A 14803-nucleotide genomic window follows, 5' to 3' on the forward strand; every position below is an offset into this window, starting at 1 on the left:
GTAGTAGTCTTGTTTATAGAAACTGAATGGATAGCCTATTTAATAGTTGAAGTTTGAGCTAGGAGGAGCTGAAATTGCCCTTCATGCCATGGGGAAATGGAGCACTCAGTTTGAAGGCCCTTAGTAATGTGGAACTGTTAAATTCACTTTAAACTATTATTTTTAAAAAATAGGCTGTCTGCAGCCATCATCCATGGTGAGGATTTGTATTCTCCTTCTTGGATCTGTCACGGGCTGGCTCGCTCATGTTGAGCAAGGCGGCCAAGTTTGGAGCTTGATGTGGCTTCCATTGAGGTGTTACGTGGGCAGCAGGCCATGCGGGACATAAAAAACGTTTGCCACGCAGTTTCTGTTGGTCCCAGCAGAGACGAAAATGAACAGTTCTAGCAAAATTGCTAAGTCAGGGATGTTTGTCTCTGTAAAGTTGCTTTTTTAGCTCACTTAATTTTTTTTGTCTGTGAAAGCCTTTCTCTTTTTTAATTCTCCCCTTCAGTGGTTTCTAGCCATCTTCTCTAATTAAAATAAAGAATCTTAGCTTTATTTTTTGAAACTTATTTGTACCCACTTTCTAAATCTGCCTTTATTTTTTGCATTTTCCAGCCTCTGATGATGGAGAAGCAATGGTTGCAAATAAAAACCAGTTCAAGAGGAAACTGTATTTGAGATGAGAAATGGATCATGTTGCTTGTGAGTTTCAGGGCTCTTCAAAGTCAGCCTTTGAGGACAGGGAAGTCCTGAGTCCTACTGTGGCATTTCAGGCCCCTGCCCACTTAGGCCTCTCTAGACTCTCCTTGGCCTCTCCCTGCCTGCCTTTACATTCCAGCCTGCAGGGAAGGGTACCCTTGAGTGTGACTGGTGCTAGTTCTGCTCTGGGCATGTGCTCTTCTCTCTGCTGGGGATGCCTTCCCCACCGTCTTCTCTTTGTCCTTCAAGGCTCCTTCCAGAAGCTAGAACTCGTTCCTTTTCAGAGAAGTCTTCCTTCATCCTCTTGGATCATATGGGAGATGTTTCTTCTGTGTTCTTGCAATACTGTGTGCATATCATGCACTGCTGCATTTGCACACTGCTGTGAACCCAGGATCCACAATGGTGCCTGGCACATAGTAGAGCCTCAACAGATACTTATTGTAGTAGGGTCCAGACACATCAGTAGATAATTATAAAATATAATTACTGATGTGTCTGGACCCTACTACATTTTGAGAGCAGAGAACATGACTGAGCAGAGAGCAGAGAGCATGACTGTTCACATATTCAGTGCCTGACAAAGGTGCTCAGAAATGTGTGCATCTCCATTCAAGGCTGGCCAGAGGGGGGGACATTTCAGAGGCAAGGGAGACTTTTCTTTGCTCTTGCAGTCATTTATTTTATTTCAATAGTTTGGGGGAACAGGTGGTTTTTGGCTACATGAATAAATTTTTTAGTGGTGATTTCTGAGATCTTGATGCACCTGTCCCTCGAGCAGTATATGCCAAGTGAAGTAACTCAGGGACGGAAAACCAAATATTGTATGTTCTCACTTATAAGTGGGAACTAAGCTGTGAGGATGCAAAGGCATAAGAATGATATGATGGACTTTGGGGACTCTAGGGGAAGGATGGGAGTGGATGAGGGACAAAAGACTGCATATTGGGTACAGTGTACGCTATAGTCATTTATATTAAGTCTTGAGTCCTTACAGGCAGAACCTCATCCTGCAGCCCTGTGGTCATCGAAGGAATTCCAGAATGCTGAAGGATAAGAACTATGCCTTTCAATCCCCTATCTTTACCCCTCTTGTTTTCCAAATGGGAATGGCTTTGTATATATGAAGGTGCTGATGAACATGTTCCTGTCTCAGAGTAAATGCTTGACGTTGATGCTGATTACTTTGCTGATTGCCGATGCAGGAAAACATCAGTAAAAAAGAAACTTAAAAGTGGGTTATGTAAAGGCAGTGTTAATTATCATCCTTTAAAGGAACTAATTGCCATTTTTACGTGATTACTGTGCAGCCAACAAGGGCCCTGTATGTTGCATGTCTTGTTTCATTTCTGCGGTAATTTTGATATAAGTGCTTAACTGATTCAGGTACTGGGCCCCTAGATTCATATCAGTGATATTTTTTTCAGTTCACAGAAAAAGAAATTAAACAACAGAATAGAGCTTTCCCAATTTTAAGACCATCTTTCTCTAACCTGCTCAATTTTTGGGCAATTGCTTATCCGCCAGTGAGTACCAACGAGTGGCAAAATGAATAACCAAGGAAAAATCCAGACCTTGTAGGGAAGTGGAGAGATGGAATATTTTCTGCGTTCTTTGGAGATGCAGAGGCTGCTGTCCACAGCATGGTTCTGTTTCCCCGAGTCCGATTGCTCCTGGTTCAGAAGAAGAGAATCCATGTTGCAGGATCGCCTGGTGTTCCGCTGAGAGCCTGTGATGTTTGGGTTCTGCTGTCCTCATGAGGATGAGGACCCGTAGATTATGAATAGAGGCACCTGTGTGGGGCTCGGGGCTTACATAGCATGACTTACTGTTTGCAACTTGAGGGAAAGAAAGCAAGAGAGAAGACTGATCCCAAATTGTCAGAAGACAGATTCCTCAATCCTGCCTGTCTCCCCAAATGGGAAAGAGCAGGTCAACATGGAAGGGTCCAGTTAAAGCCCAGTTATGATTTTAGCCTAGAATGTGTCGGCCTTTTGTGTAGTGAGAGTTACTCTGGATGGAACACACTGTGCTGTCCTAGTGATGGGGGAGATTTTGCCCAATCTAATGGGAAGAGAGGAGGTGTGTAAAGACTGAGCTGCCAGAGGGGATAGTCAAGGAAAAAAGAGCCCTGGAGTCATTTCTTTTTTTTTTTTACTTGGAATTTCTGCTCACCCATTTACTGGCAGAGAGGATTTGAGATGTCAGTGCCACTTATCTCAGATTTAGAGAAATTCATCAATTAAGGAGCACTTGTTGGCCTTTTTACGTACATGTTGGGTTGTCAAATGATTTTGTAGGGAGTCCATGTCTTCTTAGGGTCAGAATCGGAGCACGTTAATTGGAGCAGCTGGCTGAGTCTGATAGATGATATTGCCTTCTGGGCTTAGCATGTGACAGGATGTGAACCAGGTGTGCCTTGTCCCTGCCCGCTGGTGTGGATAGCATGGATGCCCAGGATTGTGGATCGTGCCTTTACTCTGTATAACCCAGTCAGTGATGGCATCGTCAAAGTCATTTGTTCCTTCATTTGACATGCATTGATTGAGGTCCTACTCTGCACTCAGAATTGCTCTAGGCATTGGAGGTACAGTGGTGAATAAAGACAGAGGAAGAAACAGGTAAATCTGATGTCAGATGGAGAGTCAGGCTGTGAAGAAAAACCAAGTAGGGCAGGAGATAGTGCTGCATGGGGAGCTATTCTAGGTTGGGTGGTCCAGGAGGCTGCTTGAGGGAGTGATGTTTGAGCAGAGTGCCAAGGCAGTATCCAAGGTGAAGAAAGTTCCATGAGGAAGAGAGGGTACCTGCAGGGGCCTTGAGGCAGGAACAAACTTGACCTAGTTTGAGGGCCAAGTGGGTGGAGTAAAGGGAGCCAGGGGCTGAGTGTGGAGGGCAAGTAGTGCCCGTATATGGAGAGCCTTGCTGGGCAGGGCTCAGAACTTGGGTTTCATTCATCATGATTATGATGGACATGTGTGAAGGATTTTGAGCAGGAGGATGTCCTGAATTGATTGGATTTGTTTTTACAAGGATCATTCCAAAGATAATTCATGGAGAATTATCTGTAAGGGGCAAGAAGAGAAGCAGGTATCAGCTAGGAAGGTATGACAATCTTCCAGTAGAAGTGATAGTGACATGGACTCAGGGGAGGGAGATAGTGATAAGGGGTTGGATGCATCCTTTGAGAATGAATTGGCCCCTCTCTGACTTTATCTCCTGCCACCTTTCCTAGATTTATTTCACTCCAGCCACACACGTTGTCTTTTACTTCCCCCAGATCTTTACTTGCTCTGTTTCTTTGAACTCTTACCATTTCTTGAAGTTACACACACATGTGCATGTACATGCACACACATGTATGTTTGTCCATTCCTTCTTTGTCACTCCTGCTGGCATGTAAGTGTCATGAGGGCAGGCAGGGACTTTGTCAAGTTTGTTGCTCTGTCCCGAGTGTCTAGAATGTTGCTCTGCATGCAGCAAATGTTCAAAATATTGATCGGATAAGTGAATGAAATTGAAAGGCCACCCACTGATCTCCTTATTATATAATTTTTATTTGAAAAATTTCCACCGTGACTGCCTGAGGTTTTAATTGCTACACTAAACACACTGAAAATTTCAAACTGTATTATCAATTTAATAAAAATGAAGAAGTATTGAACACTTTAAGTAATAGGGAAAAATAAGGGAAAGGAGGTTTGTGTCAGCCGTGGAGAGATTCTACCTGTGGTGAAGGAGACAGTGCTGAAAAGGAAAAACTTTGAACCTTTTCATTTATTGCAGTGAAGTTTGTCACTTTTATTCACAACCAGTACCATCTAGCTGCTAATTTGTGTTTTTGTTGGAAAAGACTTTCAGGGAAATAGTTAACCTCCCTCAGTGCTGTGTTCTCAAAATTAGTTTTCCTGAGCTGCAGTCAAAGCTGGATAATTTTGCCATCAAAAAGCACACGTTCTTCCCTAAGGAAATCGGCACGAGGTCATTCTAAGGACGGAGAATGGGAGCGAGTGGGGATGGAGAGTAGTGGCTGTCCAAGGGCCCTCAAAGGTAGGCAGCCACAAGGCACAGCTTTTCCTGTAGACTTGTGACTAAGGGATAGCCTCTAGGGATGGAGGAGCTTTTTCTTTGAATCCTGGCACCTCTGCCATGTGGCCTTGCACAAGTCCCTTAACCACTCTATGCCTCAGTGCTCTCATCTGCAAAGTGGGAATGATACAGTACTTATCCTATGAGGTTGCTGTGATGATTGAGTTAATACATGTGGAAGGTCTTAGAACCATGTCTGGGGTAGCAAGTACTTAAAACATTTTAGCTGTTACTAAAAGGAAGAAGATTGTTGGTCATTAACAGTTGGCATAAATATTGGCAGATAAAAGTTGTGTTATTTGGACCTGAGTGTTGAACTGGTGTGTAGCACTTGAATTGACTGGAAAAAGGAGGTGGTGGGGTTGTGTTTTGACACCTCCTAGTATACTACAATACAATTCTATTGTAACCACCCAGAGTTAGTGCAGACCCCATCAGTTAAAGGGTGTGGTCCCCAACAAGGCTGTTCCCACTTCAGATGCCCACTGTAAGTGGGACTTCCAGGCCATTCACCCTTTTGACTGACTGGTTACAATCCAAGGGGTTCCCATGGCCTTCTCAGGTTTGATAATTTACTAGAATGAATCTCAGAACTCAGGAAAGCACTATATTTTCAACTATGGTTTTATTATAAAGGGTCTAAGTTAAGGTCAGTCAAATGAAGAGACACATAGGCTGATGTCTGGGAGGGTCGCGAATGCAGAGCTCCTGTGTCTTGTCCCTTGGAACTAGGGTGTGTCACCTGCCTGGCACGTTGATGTGTTCACCAACCAAAAAGCTCCAGTGAGCCTGGTGTCCAGAGTTTCTATTGGGGTTTCGTTACATAGGCAGGATTGATTGAGTACAACCATGTGGCCAATGATTCAATTTCTAGTCCCCTCCTTTCCCCCTCTCTGGATTGGGCTGGCTTAGAACCCTGATCCTCTAATTGCATGGTTGGTTTTTCTGGTGGCCAGACTCTAGCCCGAGTCATCTCATCTTAGTGTAAACTCAGGTGTGATCCAAGGGGTTTATCAAAAATAAATACACTCCTACTACGCAGGTAGTCCAAGGATTTTGAACCCTCCCTTTTCCCAACCAGGGGCAAAGGCCAGTCAGATTCTTTACTGTACAATAAGGAGATTATATGTGAGATAGCAAAATACAAGATGGTGGCCTGGGAAGGGCTTCTTGGGAGAAGTGGGCCCAGCTCTTTTCTCATGTTGGTGCTGCTGCACTAATCCAATGTCAGGTTGGGTTTCTGGTTATGCAATAACATATGACTAACCTCATGGCTCTAGTTTTTTTTTTTTTTTTTTTAGACAGTCTCGCTCTGTTGCCAGGCTGAAGTGCAATGGTGCGATCTTGGCTCACTGCAACCTCTGCCTCCTGGGTTCAAACGATTCTCCTGCCTCAGCCTCCCGAGTAGCTGGGACTACAGGTGCCAGCCAGCATGCCCAGCGAATTTTTATATTTTTTCTAGAAACAGGTTTTCACCATGTTGGCCAGGATGGTCTCCATCTCCTGACCTCCTGATCCACCCACCTCGGCCTCCCAAAGTGGTGGGATTACAGGCGTGAGCCACTGTGCCTGGCCTCTTTTCCTTTTCTTTAGAATAACTTTATTTAGTCTCATGGCAATTAAGTTGTCTTCTGGAATTTTATGGTGACCTTTTACTAAATATACCACAAATACTGCTTTTCCGAATTTGAGTCTTTGGAGAACGTGGTTTTAAAACTTTTCTGTGACATTCTTTGGGAATCCACTGAGTTACTGGTTATAAGCTATCTTTCTGGCTTTCAGATATGCCCTTCTGAATAAATGCACCCCAACTTTGGATGGACATGGGGTGCTGGCTTGTGGATGGGCAGGCTGTCTTTCTGCTTTATGCATCTGAAGTTCTTGGCCACTGAAGACTTGCATCTGGTGATGGGCAGGCTTGTGGTAAGATCTTTTTTGTGGTCTTCTCTGCTATCTCAGTTATTAGTGAACACTCACCTGATTTTCCCATGTTTGATTTTTGTAGCAAGTGTGGTTTCCGTAGTTCATTTCTTTGATTTGCTGTTTTTCTCTTGCTACTGCAGACTTCTCACTTTCATGAATTTCACAGTACATGTTTGTCCCTGCAATTAAAGATTGAATGTTCCCGGGGGTATTTTCATTTTATCTGAAGAGTTTGTAGTCCCAGCTCCCTTCCCCACCACCCAACCCCACAACAACAAAAATTCTGTAGATTAGCATTACTCCAAAGGACTTGATGAGGATTTGATTGGAGCCCAAGTGGCTGGAGCACCCTAACTAGTTACAAAGCTCAAAGGAGGCCCTTTGTTTTCAAATCTCCTCTCCTTTGTTTTTGTTTTTTTGAGACAGGCTCTCTTTGCTCAGGCTGGAGTGCAGTGGCATGATCCATGGAACACTGCAGCCTCAACCTCCCCAGGCTCAGGTGATCCTCCCACCTCAGCCTCCCGAGTAGCTGGGACTACAGGTGCATGCCACCATGGCTGGCTAATTTATGTATTTTTTTTTAATAGAGATGGGGTTTTCCATGTTGCCCAGGCTGGTCTTGAACTCCTGTGCTCAAGTGATCTACCCGTCTCGGCCTCCCAGAGTGCTGGGATTACAAGCGTGAGCCAGTGCACCCAGTCAGCTATTTAAAAAAATTTTTTTAGAGACAGAATCTTGCTAAGTTGCCCAGGCTGGTCTCCAATTCCTGGGCTCAGCCCATCCCCCTGCTTTGGAACGTTTCATGTTCCCAAGCCAAAACTGTGTCCCTCCCCGCCAGTCCCTGGCACCGTCTGTTCTTTTTCTGTATTATGTGCCTGGCACATAATACGCACCCAGTACCTGTTGTGATTGTCATTTTTATTAGTAATAGTTGGTCGTAACTAATTGGCATGTGCTGTTTTAAAGTGACAATAAAACGTACACGACAAACTTTGAGAGCATGGGGTATTGTCATGGTTTGAATGTGTCCTCCAAAGTTCATGTGTTGGAAACATCCCAATGCAGTACTGTTTACAGGTGAGAACTTTAAGAGGTGATTAAGTCATGCAGACTCAACCCTCCTGAACAGATGAATGAGGTTATCGCGGGAGCGCGTGGGTTATCGCGGGAGCGCGTGGGTTATCGCGGGAGCGCGTTCCTGATGAAAGGGTGGGTTCGCCCCCTCCCCCTCCACCTCTCCCCCCCTCCACCAGCAGGTTCTAGATGGAAGGGTGGGTTCGCGCCCTCTTTTGCCTCCTCCTCCTCCTTGCAGGAGCGGTTTCCTGATGGGAGGGTGGGTTCGCGCCCTCCTCCTTCTCGCGCCAGCGGGTTCCTGATGGGAGGGTGGGTTCTCGCCCTCCTCCTCCTTCTCTTTCTCCTGGCGTGAGCGGGTTCCTGATGGGAGGGTGGGTTCGCGCCCTCCTCCTCCTCGCGCGAGCAGGTTCCTGACGGGTGGATGGGTTCGCGCCCTCCTCCTCCTGCTCGCGCCAGCGGGTTCCTGATGGGTGGGTGAGTTCACGCCCTCCTCCTCCTGCTCGCGCCAGCGGCTTCCTGATGGAAGGGTTTCGTGCTGTCTTCCTCCTCCTGCTCGCGCCAGCGGGTTCCTGATGGTAGGGTGGGTTCGCGCCCTCCTCCTCGTGTGAGCGGGTTCCTGATTGAAGGGTGGGTTCGCGCCTTCCTCCTCCTCCTGGCGCGAGCGGGTTCCTGATGGAAAGGTGGGTTCGCGCCCTCCTCGCGCGAGTGGGTTCCTGATGAAAAGGTGGGTTTGCGCATTTTTTCTTCTGCTTGCGCGAGCGGGTTCCTGATGAAAGGGTGGGTTTGGCCCCCTCCTTTTCTCTTCCTCCTCCTTTTGTCTTCCTCCTCCCATGAGTGTACTCTTGCGTCGTGGGGTGACTTGGCAAGAATGCCCTCAAATGCAGGCCCCTTGAACTTGGGCTTTCGCAGCCTCCAGACCTGCAAGAAATAAATCTCTGTTCTTTACTTGTCTCAGGTATTCTGTCATAGCAGCACAAATTGGAATGAAACAGGTATGTAGGCATCCTTATATCTTGCTAGCTGTATCTTGCTAGTTTTGGGGATATAAATCAGCACAATTTTACTGAAAGAAACATGGGATATCACTGCTACACAAGCCTAAAAATCCTCATATTATTGTATCAGATAATTCCTTTGCTCTAAGGAAATATACAAAGGTATGATATACACATGTAGGAGTTGAAGACTATTGCATTACTTTTTAAAATTTTTTTATTTATTTTTATTTTTATTACTTTTTTAAATAGAAAAAATTGAACAAATTAAATGCCTAGTACTGTGGGATTATTTAAGTAAAACATGCAATTACTACTTAGCTTTTAAATTGTGGTAAAATATTTATCATGGGAAAATGTTTAAAATCTGTTGTGATATAAAAGGCTGTAAGAAAGCCAGCATAAATATAAGTGTATTTTTGTGATATATGTGTATGGATGATATACCATATATGGGAATATATATGGAACATACTAAAATTTTACCATCTGTAGGGAGTGGAATGATGACTGATGTTTAAAAAAAATTTTCTTTGTGGTTTTCCAGTATTTAATAAATTTTTTGTGACTGAGCAAGTATTTTCATCTATTAGAAAAAAACAGTAATTTCACTTGGAAAAGTGATATTTTGATTGGCTCTGTGAGGTTATTTTTATTTTTATGTTTGTTTTTTTTTTTTTTTCTTTGAGACAAGGTCTTGCTATGTTACCCAGGCTAGAGTATACTGATGCAGTCATGACTCACTGCAGCCTTGAATTCCCAGATTTAAGCAATTCTCCTACCTCAGCCTCCCAAGCAGCTGGGACTACAGGGACGTGCCAACGTGCCTAGCTACTTTATTTTGTAGAGGTGGGGCCTCCCTGTGTTGTGCAGGCTTATCTTGAACTCTTGGACTCAAGCAGTCCTCCCACTTCAGCCTCCTGAATATCTGGGATTATGGACATGTACCACATCCAGCTGTTACATGAGGTTAAAAGAGAACGATCCCCAGGGGGAGAACCTGGCAAAATGGGCCTGTTTATAGGGGTCCCCAGCACCCAGTGGCTAGCTGGCTCTTCACACAGCAGCTGTCCTTGTGCCCAGGTGGTGGTGGACATGCCCCCTAAGCCCTCCTTCCTAGCCCTCTTGGGAGCCCCAGCCTGAATGTGAGTGAGCCCCTCTGAGTTTTTTTGACATCAGAGGATATAGGGCAATCTCCCCTCTCTTACATACCCCAAATCTTTGTGTGTGTGTGTGTGTGTGTGTGTGTGTGTGTGTGTGTGTGTGTGTGTTTGACAAGTTTCTAGCCCAGGCCCTGTGGGGTTTGCTGGGAGAGTGTTTTAATCAATCGTGATGAAAGTTGGCTTCTGCTAGATCCCATTTTTGGATCCCATTTTCCAGGCCTGTTAAATCTTCCTGGCACACCTCACTCAAGACATTTATGTCCTTGTACTTTTGTGCATAAAATCTTAAAACGAGTAAAAATAAACTTGCCTCCTGCTCAGAATTGACCCTGAGCGATATATCTTCCGCTGGACACTGGTGCCAGATGGTATTGCACCTCCTACTGGGTTAATGAACAGGCCTTTGCCGAAAACCTTGAATTGCTCTTGAATCATTCCATGCACTTTGAATACAAAACTCTGCCAGTGGCAATTTGCATTTGTTTCTTTTTCTCTCCATCTTTCTATTTTAGGAAGGAGAAAGAGGTGACACTTTCTGGAATAATTTCCTATGAATGAATTGAATTAGTTTTATTGCTAGTATTGTTGTAAATCTGTATCCCTAAATAACTATGTTGTGCCAACTTTGGGGGGGGGCACAGAGTAAATTTCTTCTCGGAGCTGTCTGCAATGATGGCTTTAAAATACACTTCAACTTCTGCATTAGGTGGTGCAGGATGCTTATATATTAGTTTGTGGGGGTGGGGGCAGAAAAAATGGTCCTTGTGGCTTTAATACTACTGCTGTTACAGTTTTCCACATATATTCTTGATCCTTTATTCTTACTACAACCTTGGACAGTTACAAGGGGGTGGCGGGTGGAATATTACCTCTAAGTCTACTTATTAGTCAGAGTCTTGAAGATGAGATATGTCTGTGTGCTTTGCAGTAATGATAAGTGTTTGAATCAATCTAATCTTTTGCTCATACTCTAGGAAACAGATGATAGTGGGTGTTTAGAGTCCTTGAGTTTTGGTCCTGCTAGCATGCATTCTCTCCCTCCCCCGGGAGGTCTAGATACTTCAAGGTAGATATAGAGAGTAATGTCTTGCTTCTGTCATCGAAGCAGATTGTGAAATCTTGCCCCCTTCACCAGGACTTTGGAGAGACAGGAGTGTTCTCCAAATCTGCCCTCACTTCGTGTACTGTGCAAGGCCCTGGTGGAATATCTTCCATAAGCATTTGCGCCCCTTCTTGATATTATTTGGTATTGTGTGGTTCAGGTGGTTCATGTTGCTGTAAGAACCTCACTTCCGGAAGCTGATAATGCAGTTGAAGTTGGGTGCTCTTTTACTAATATCTAGTCTTTTCTCTGTAGTCTGAGTGGATTGTTCAGACTTAAAAGGTCCAGCAGCATTTTATTTGTGACTGGCTGTGAAAGTCACATATCTATTTTATTTTTATGGCCTATGATCTCAAATATCCCCCAGAACACAGTTGGCATCCATATAATGCATAGTGGAGGCTGTTAACCTCCAGGACTGAAACACCCTTTGGAATATTCCTGTGAACAGTTTGGATTCCTTCAGGTTCCTAAACCAATGGCTCATTTCTCACCCACCTAAAGAGGGTGACTTGAATCTGAATTAGCAGGTACTGTGTTAGACTTCAAACCTTATTAGTCATAAACAAATTTAATACCCCCTTACATTTTTAACTCAGAAAAAAGATTCAAGTGTGAATTTTCTGTTTCTAGACAGATTTATCTTTTCAAAAGTTCTGAAATCGCCTTTCAGTTTTAGTCTAGGCATTCTGTTTAACAATTCTTATGTTTTTATCTGCTTCAGTTAGAGTATACTTTCCTAGAATTACCCTAGAAATGACAAGAAAGATCTAAAGCTTTAAATTCTGGAGTCTGAAATATCCCATAATACCCCGTTCTTATCTCCCATATCAGCTGCAGCATGTGGTTTCATAATTTATGTACGTAGGTTTCCGTTTGCTTCACTAAGCTACTTGTGGATGAGTGTCCTTTGGCCTTATTCATTTTTTAATTCCTAGTACCTACTGCATTAAGTGAATCTCATTGTAAAGTTCACCTAGAGCCTTTTTAACGTCTATAATCTTTTCTGTGTTTGATGTCTGGTGTGCGTGAGCCTGTGTTTTAGGAAGAACTTGGAAAAACTTCTTAATGGCTGGGTAATCTCATTTTCCGTAGTGGATTTTATTTGTGACAACTGTATTAAGAAATGGACTTTATTCTGTGTGCTGTGCTGGAGAATGTACTGGAAGACCAGGGGGGTCTAGGCTTTGCTGTGCCTATAACTGGCTTGTGATCTCCAGCAAGTCACTTAATATATCTGAGTGTCCAGAACAAACGGTCTAGAAAACCCCATTCCAAAAATTCCAGGGTAAAAAGTCAGGATGATCCTCCTGAAACTAAAAGCAACGTTTTCCCCAACATATTATTCAAGGCGTAGTTCCCCGGAGTCTTCTCTGTAGCACTCTGGACATGGTGCTCTTCGGAAGTTGAATTTGCTTATTGCCTCTGTTGTTTCTTAACCATTAGTTAGACATTTAGTCTCTATGCCAAGCTGTAAGCAAGTTAGCAGAAGTGGAAATTTTTGTGGAGCATAGAATTAATTGGTTTAGATATGCCTGTGCTTGGGAATTTACCTATTGTTGGTGTTTGAAAGTATATTTTTCCCCTTTCTTTGAAATGATTTTAGGCCATTGCTTCTGGTACTCAAGTACCAGTATGGAGGATGTGAATGTGTGGTATATGGCCTTTTATTTTCAGATCTTAAGGCTTAAAAAAAAAAAACTATGGATCCAAGGGAGCTTTTTAAAACACTCTTTAAAATACGTGTTTTGTTTTCTATTTAATATAGGATTCATTTTCAAAGCAAAGTGATCATTCAAAAATATGACAGCCCAGATTTGTTAATGAGCTAGCAAATTGTTGCTGTTAAGTGCAAAATTGTTTTCCCATAAGGTTCAACTCCTAATGATAGTTGCTGCTTGTAAGTGACATGGATCTTTAGCTCCGCTTTTATAGTTTAAAGCAAGCTTGTCCAGCCTGCAGGCCACCTGTGGCCCAGGACGGCTTTGAATGTGGCCCAACACAAATTCGTAAAGTTTCTTAAAAAATGGAATTTGTTTTTTAGCTCGTCAGGTTTCCTTACTGTTAGTGTATTTTATGTGTGGCCCAAGACAGTTCTTCTAGTGTGGCCCTTTAGTGAAGCCAAAACATTGTCTGCCCCTGGTTTAAAGGCTGTGTCTCCTATCTCATATTTTAATAGGCTAAGTTGTACTAGTTTAACAGGAATATGTGTGTTTGATTTACAGGGGGATTTCCTAAAGTTGTGGCCTCTGCCTTTGAATTTTCAACTACTTTAAAAAATACTCTAAGGACAACCTTAACACAGTTCAATGATTTCTTAATTAGTTCATCAAATATTTCTTGAGTTTTTACTGTGCCAGGTACTGGGATGTATGTGGTGGATGGTATGGAGGGTGGTCAGGGATACAAAGATTAAAAACTACTTCTGCCTTTAGGAACTCTGCAGATTGGTGGATTAGCAGGTATGTATGCCCCAATACACTTCAGTCAATATTTCAAAGTCTTCCAAGCCCTTAAGACTTGGAACATTTTTACGTTTGAACTTGACCGTGATGTTGTGGAATTTTCTAGCTCAGGAAGGGCCTTCTAGGCAGGGGAAACAGCATTAGCATTACGAGATGATGCTAGACCTGTTCCAGAAATTGAGTAATTTATATGACAGAGGCTGGTAGAAAATTCAATTCAAAAGGTTGGTTGAGACATTGAGTGACCAGAAAAGCAAAGCTTGTACTTTCAGGTGGATCTAGCACTTAAAAATTGGGATTTGAGATTAAAGAGAGATTTCTTGAATCTCCTGGTATAACTTGCTATCCTTTGGAGTCAAAGACGATGATGTCGGCCATCTTGTTAGGCTAAGGAGGAAAAGGAAAGTATGAAGGATTTGCTTCTTGATCAGTAGTTCTTGTCATATTCCATGTAGGACGGAAAATCCTTGTATTAAGGAACATGTTCAGCTGTTCTAACAGAAACCTCAAACAATACTGATTTCAACGAGACAGTTTAGTTTCGTTTTAAGCTAGAATGGCATTTCTGTCTGCTAAAGTTACAGGGGGCTGGGCTCCTTCCTTCTGGTTGCCCTGCCACCCCCAGCGTTGCTCTCCTTTGTATGCCCTGAAATAAAGGAGAAAAAAAGGGTAGGAGGAAGGGCAAGCAGGAGTGATAACCCAGAGGTTGGGTAGATTTTTTTCTACTCCTGTTCCACTTGGCAAAATATAATCACTCTGCCACTCAGCTGCAAGAGATAATTATACTCTGTAGTGAGATACTCTGCAAAATTCCTGCTCCTATGGAAGAAAGGGAGAATAGCTTTGGGGGAGCAGTAAGGATCCAGTATATCCCATTTGGGCCTTGTCATCTGTACCAGAAGCTATTGGTAACTAGAAATGATTTTTTAAGCCTGTATAGCCAAGAAGGGTAGCAATAGTCCTTGTTCTTCTGGTTCTTCATATTGAAAAATGAAACTGATTTTATAAGCTGTGTCTGCCTCTGCTAGCTCAGTGAGCCTGTTCACCAGCCCTCAGTTGCCCTCCCTGAACTTTGCCATCGTAGGCAACCCATGTGCACTGTGGAAGGTGCACTTTCCTTGCTGTCAAGCCCTGTGTAGCTCTGAAGATCACCAGCATTCCGACCCAGTGTTCTTCAGACTACCAAGCAGCTTCAGAACTACCAAGCAAGACACAGGAAGTTGGCTGGGAGGTGCCTTTTACCCTTGAGCCTAGCTGGGTGTGTGAGGCTTGGCTGTTTTGGCCCATCTGGTCTCCATCCAAGGTGGCTGA

The 14803-nt window shown here is 43.6% G+C and overlaps 1 protein-coding gene across 5 annotated transcripts in view; it reads left to right on the forward strand.

Moving 5' to 3' along the window:
- The window catches only part of MGAT5 (alpha-1,6-mannosylglycoprotein 6-beta-N-acetylglucosaminyltransferase), a 338815-nt gene that overhangs the window by 64169 nt on the left and 259843 nt on the right, over positions 1-14803 (forward strand). Inside the window, exon 2 of one of the 5 annotated variants that reach the window (XM_063712754.1) lies at positions 6553-6693. The exons of 3 other annotated variants lie outside the window; for them this stretch is intronic. The gene's annotated coding sequence lies outside the window, so the exon portion shown is untranslated. Of the gene's footprint in view, positions 1-605; positions 688-6552; positions 6694-14803 lie in introns of those variants that run through there. One more of the 5 variants, XM_063712757.1, reaches the window with a different exon arrangement.

Source organism: Pongo abelii, chromosome 11, assembly GCF_028885655.2.
Source record: "Pongo abelii isolate AG06213 chromosome 11, NHGRI_mPonAbe1-v2.0_pri, whole genome shotgun sequence".
Lineage (NCBI taxonomy): Eukaryota > Metazoa > Chordata > Mammalia > Primates > Hominidae > Pongo > Pongo abelii.